This window comes from Vicugna pacos, chromosome X (genome assembly GCF_048564905.1).
Source record: "Vicugna pacos chromosome X, VicPac4, whole genome shotgun sequence".
In the NCBI taxonomy this organism is placed as follows: Eukaryota; Metazoa; Chordata; class Mammalia; order Artiodactyla; family Camelidae; genus Vicugna; species Vicugna pacos.
Genome location: NC_133023.1, coordinates 57,035,273 through 57,041,386, shown reverse-complemented (window position 1 = coordinate 57,041,386; position 6,114 = coordinate 57,035,273). Strand labels below are relative to the sequence as shown.

The 6,114-nt window shown below is 37.1% G+C and overlaps 1 pseudogene; it reads right to left on the bottom strand.

Moving 5' to 3' along the window:
* Positions 1 to 4,611: 4,611 nt before the first annotated feature.
* LOC102543944 (small ribosomal subunit protein eS27-like) lies at positions 4,612 to 4,858 on the bottom strand (annotated as a pseudogene).
* Positions 4,859 to 6,114: the final 1,256 nt, after the last annotated feature.

Here is a 6,114-nt window from a genome sequence, read left to right as displayed (position 1 = left end):
CATTTCTGTTGACATCAAGGAAAGTACTGGAACTCAGATTAGGCTCCAAGCCCTGTGCTCTTTCAATTGCCCTACATAGCCTTTCATTGTCACTGTCCATAAGGTGAGAAAAAATGATGTAACAGGGAACATTGAAGGACAAGCTCTGGATGTTGTATGAATAATACTAAAAAAAAAAGAGGGGAGGTGAATTGCAGGGAAAAGCCTGTGAAAAATAATGGTAATTTTTATTACTCTTTGCTGAGAGATATTGGACTTGCTGATCAGTAACCATTTCTGTAGCCCTATTATGGATAAATGATAGTGTTAAAAGAATTTAAGAATACATCTTTAGGAATTTGGAAGTCCTGGTCAGGAGCTAAAAAGAGTCCCAGGTATCCCACTTCATGAGTTTAAAGTTGGAAATGGGAAAGAGAAAAGAGTGAAAGTTACACATGAATTTTGACCTGATGTTGGGGTTTAGCATGTATTCTTTGCTTATAGAAAGAAAGCAGAACTCCTCAATTGTTAGTGACAAAGACTTTTTCCCAGACCAAAATTCAGTCAGGCCCCTTTAAGCAATCTTCTCAACTAGGCCTTGAACTTTGGACTTCCACGTCCATCTTTGCATTGCCCAATTTTAGCAAAAATTCTGCTAAAAGGGATTAGTAAGAATCCTCACACTGAATATATGATCATCTTTGCTATCTGATTATGTTCTTCATCCCTCACCATTGGTATTTATTCACTCTGGCCTGTCTTCACCGTGAATACTGTCAAGTCATAACCCTCCCTCACCCCTGATGTTTCCTCGTAGTAACTTACTACCCACTGACACCCACCCTGGACCTTGGCTATAAATCCCCATTTGTCCTTGCTGAATTCAGTGTTGAACTTAATCTCTACCTCCTATTACAAACTCTCACTGCAGTTGTCCCTTGAATGAAGTTTTCATTACTATTCCCTAACAAATGTCAGAATAAATTTTCCTTGATAGTAACATGAAAGACAAAATGCACTGGACAATTAAGGAGATGCTTTTATTCAGGCTATCACAATAGGGAGAATGTTCATTTCTGTGGAAGAATGTTTCAAAGAAATGGAAGGGGGCCTGAATTTATAGGGGCAGATAAACAAGGGAGTCATGAGGAAAGGTGAACAATAATTTTATCTAACTTATGGGGATGAGTGGAGGGGAATAATCAAGGGCAGGGCAGCCTTTTGTAGTTAGCCATTTCTCAGAACACAGAAAGGTGAGAGGATTTCTCAACCACCTCTGCTCTTTCAGAGCACAAGGCTCAAATATAGTAAAACATTGTCAATAGTTTTCTCCTATCATCTTGATTTAGGGGAAAAAATATCAGGCTGCTTTATTGTCTCAAGTTTCTGAAATGATACTGTGGAGAACCTAAATGCTGGCATATGTATAAACATGTTTCTGGAAGAATACACAAGAAACTGTTGTTAGTTCCTTTACCTTTGTGGAGGAAAACTGAGAAGCAGGATTTCTTTTTTCTTTTTTAAATTTTTTTATTGAGTTATAGCCATTTTACAATGTTGTGTCAAATTCCAGTGTAGAGCACAGTTTTTCAGTTATTCATTAACATACATATATTCATTGTCACTTTTTTTTCACTGTGAGCTACCACAAGATCTTGTATAATTTTGTTTGTCTATTCTACATATGCCTGTCAGTATTTCGAACTCCCAGTCTGTCCCTTCCCACCCCAGCCCCCTTGGCAACCACAAGTTTGTATTCTATGTCTATGAGTCATTTTCTGTTTTGTATTTATGTTCTTCTTCTTTTTTTTTTTTTAGATTCCACATATGAGCGATCTCATATGGTATTTTTCTTTCTCTTTCTGGCTTACTTCACTTAGAATGACATTCTCCAGGAACATCCATGTTGCCATAAATGGCATTATGTTATCATTTTTATGGCTGAATAGTATTCCATTGTATAAATATACCACTTCTTCTTTATCCAGTCATCTGTTGGTGGACATTTAGGCTGTTTCAGTGACTTGGCTATTGTAAATAGTGCTGCCATGAACATTGGGGTGCAGGTGTCTTTTTGAAGTAGGCTTCCTTCTAGATATATGCCTAAGAGTAGGATGACTGGATCATATGGTAAGTCTATTCATAGTCTTTTGAGGAATCTCCATATTGTTTTCCACAGTGGCTTCACCAAACTGCATTCCCACCAGCAGTGTAGGAAGGTTCCCTTTTCTCCACAACCTCTCCAGCATTTGTCATTTGTGGACTTTTGAATGGTGGCAATTCTGACTGGTGTGAGGTGATAGTTCATTGTAGTTTTGATTTGCATTTCTCTGGTAATTAGTGATATTGAGCATTTTTTCATGTGCCTATTGATCATTTGTATTTCTTCCTTGGAGAATTGCTTGTTTAGGTCTTCTGCCCATTTTTGGATTGCGTTGTTTGTTTTTTTCTTATTATGTCGTACAAGCTGCTTGTATATTCTTCATATTTTTCTGTTTTTCAAACTTAATAATCTTTTAAAGAGTGATATGGGGAAATTTTTACTGCAAGTTTGGTCTATTAGAAGCATTTCCAAGGGGGAATTACTTGGATTTTCCTAGAGTCTGGTCCCTGGATACTTTTTCTCTTATTTCCTAAGTGAAAAGGCAAAAAATTAATATGATGTCAGTGTTCTCAATCTCTTCTCTCCCCCAGGGAAGTAGAGATGGAGTCTCTCCAGTTTATCAGCCCCAGCCAGGAGACCAATTCCTTACCTGGTAAGCTCTTGGACCTTTTGTGATGCAGAAATGGAAAATGAACTGAGGAAGTTCTCAATGCGCAAAGAAGAGGAAGTATGTAAAGAGAGAGAAGCTAAACTAATCTACATAATAAAGAACCAAAAGATTCTGGGGAGAGAGGAAAAAACAAGAGTATTTGAAGGCAATTTTGCAAATGAGAGGCTCCAGAGATATTAGGGTAGGAGGTGTAGGAAAATTAAAAAGATAAGAAAGAATATAAAAAGTATTGCTGGTATATGTAAACTGGATTCTATTTCATATTCTGAAAGAGACATAAGATAAAAATGGGAAGCATTTTTAAATTATTCAAGCTGTTCTGAATATGCATCTTTGAATACACTTCCTTGTAGCAATTGGACCACATGGGTCCATTTTGGTTACCTTTGGGGTTCTTTTCCATGATAATGGGACTATGGAGTCATGTTCAACTCTACCTAAATCTAAACATGCCTTAGATCTGAGCCAAGAAATGTCCATTTCTGGCATCTAGATTGTTACAAAAATCCTGCAAAGAAATTGAGATAAACTCAGTATAAGTAGTAATGGTGCTTGAAAAATTCTCTCATGGGGAGAGAGCTATGAGGGAGAGATGAATTTTTTCCCTTTGAGTCGTTGGGTGCAGTGACTTTCAAAGAGGCAGTGATTCAAATGGGAAATTGGAACTGTGCTTGCTGAGCAGTTTCTAAATAAGATTCCAGGGGAAGGTGGCCCACATAGGGCTGTGTGTACACATGTGTTATCTAACAAAATATTTTTTACCTTTTGTTTTTTAAAAAAAATGTAAAACTTGTGAGTTTTCTTGTAAATGTAAACGTTAATGTAATATAAATATAAACCTGTAAGTTTTCTGTGGAAAAGTTACAATAACAGTACAGGGAATTCGCATATATCATATGCTATTATTGTTGTTGTTATTGTTATTATTATTATTATTAATATTACTAAACCATTTGAGAGTAAATTGTAGATTCATGGCCCTTGCTTCTTAAATATTTAATTATAATGCAAATTTTCAAAAGAAAGCTCAGTTGCTTCTAGAAGGGTAAGGCACATACACAAGCAGTTGAGTAGAAGTAGGAAGACCCTAGCACACACCCGATCTGGAGGTGGATCAGGATTTTACTAATGTGATAAAGTGTGTCCCAGAGGAGGAAGACTGAGCTATGGAATAAATATGCTAAGGAAATGTTAGAGAAGTGGAATGTTTAGATTTCTTTAAGTTTCCCTTTCCATGAATGGCCTCTGTTTCCTCCAAAATACTTCCTCCATTTGTTGATTTTGGTCTCTTTCATATTATTCATATTCATATTTTCTCAAATGCGTGGTGAATCTTGGTTGTCTATGTGTTTTTAAGATTTAGGTGCTAGAAAGCTAGAAGCTCTGTGCATGTGTGTGAGACTTAAAGACTAATTTACTCTATAGGGTGTTCTGATTGCTCCATTTCTTTGGGAAACTCCCTATGTCAGTATCTTTTAGTATTTTCCATTGAGGTGTTCAGATTCCTCACAAAAGTGTCTTCCAATCTTTACCCTGTAGGAAGTCTAAATGGCAGTAATCTCAGAGACAGGGATGAGATGAGTGTCAATATTAAGTATGTAAACTATCACATAAATTAATTATATTGTTTTAAGTATAATACTCTTCACTTAAACAGTTCCAAGGTTCCCTGGCCCAGAAATTATTTTAGTCTCTCTAGAGAATGAATTTTAAATCTTTAGCCAAGGTGGAAGAAAAGCAGTTGAGTGACTGTGCTCAGTATGGTGGAGTCCAGGGATCTAACTGATTTTTTTTTTAAATGTTTAATCCAAAGTGTGTTTACTGGGATGGTTTCCCATTCATCTGGACTCAGGGTGATTTAGTGCTGCTTCTGTCTGAAGAAGCATCCTTCTGTAAGCCTTGCTTTTCCTCCTGTATGCTGGCAGAGGACAGCAACCAACAAACAAAACTACCGTTTGTGCATGGCTAAAGATGATGATGATTTTATAGCATCCTGGGCATTCCACATCCATGAAGTAGGAGTTGGGGCTCTGTACCAGGCATTTCTTCTTGTGTTTCTTCTTCTCTTCTGGAGAGGGATGAAGAAGATCCTTTGCCAGAGGCATGTTCTCATGGGGAGGTTGTCACCACCGGAAAGGCTAACTGATTTTAGATGAAATTTAGACAAACATCCCTCCAGTTTTTAGTACTGTCTTCATTTTCACTTTCAGAAGTACTCAGTGTTGCCAATTTTTGACCCTTTTGGGGGTTCTCAGGGTAAATTGGATTATTTTTCAGCTTTCTCAATTGCTTGAGATTCAGCTTTCTCAGGTGTGCAAAGTCAGTTTCATCATTTCCTTCTTCCAAAATTATGTTGCTATTGTCTCCCTTTCTCTGGGTTCTAGTAGATTTATACCTTCATTATATCCCATTACTGTCATTATTGTGAGTTTTCTGGAGTATTCAGTCCACCATCTTTAACTGAAATCCCCAGATGCTATCATTTTTTTTTAATAGAGATACTGCGGATTGAACCCAGCACCTCGTGCATGCAAAGCATGTGCTCTACCACTGAGCTATTACCCTCTCCTCTAGACACTATCATTTTTCAATCATTCTATGAATGGCATCTGTCCCCTTCCAAAACCTACTAGAACCTGGAGTTTGTGACATAAGTGCAGATACCTTGGGGTTAAGATGTAGAAGGGGTTATTTAGAGGAGAATAGGTGTTGACATTTCTCTAGTGGGAACTAAGTCTCCACAAACTGAGCAAGATGTGCTGCATTCACTGGGGACATTTTAAAGCTCACTAGTGTTTTGGTTTATTATTGACACTTGCACCTTCAGGCCTATATATAGTTGCATTCTACATACATACTTCATGAACTAATTAGTGCATATCATGTCCATCATAAGGCATTTTCTAATATGTCCAGCATCGGAGGAGGGGATGGGGAAAAGCAGACAAAGAATTGGGTTTAGAAAACTTTGACATTAGTGATTACCCATCAAATATATGTAAACACAGACAGAATATCAAGATGAACCCCATCATCTAGCTTTAGCAATTATCAAGTCACGGCCAAACTTATTTCTTCTCTAACTCCATTCATCCTCCTCATCCCCTCTGCCCTACTCCAATCTTTGGGTTATTTTGAACCAAATTCAAGGAATTCTATACTTTTATCCTTGAATATTTTGCTATGTGTCCATATGTATTCCCCCTTTAAAATATAATCACAATACTATCATCAAACACACACACATCTTAAAATCAATAGTAAGTTAAGTGATTTTAAAAGTTAATGTATGAGCTAGGGGTACGGTCTGTTCCATCCATGAATAGAATTTAGAACAGTATCAAATTGTATTATATATGAT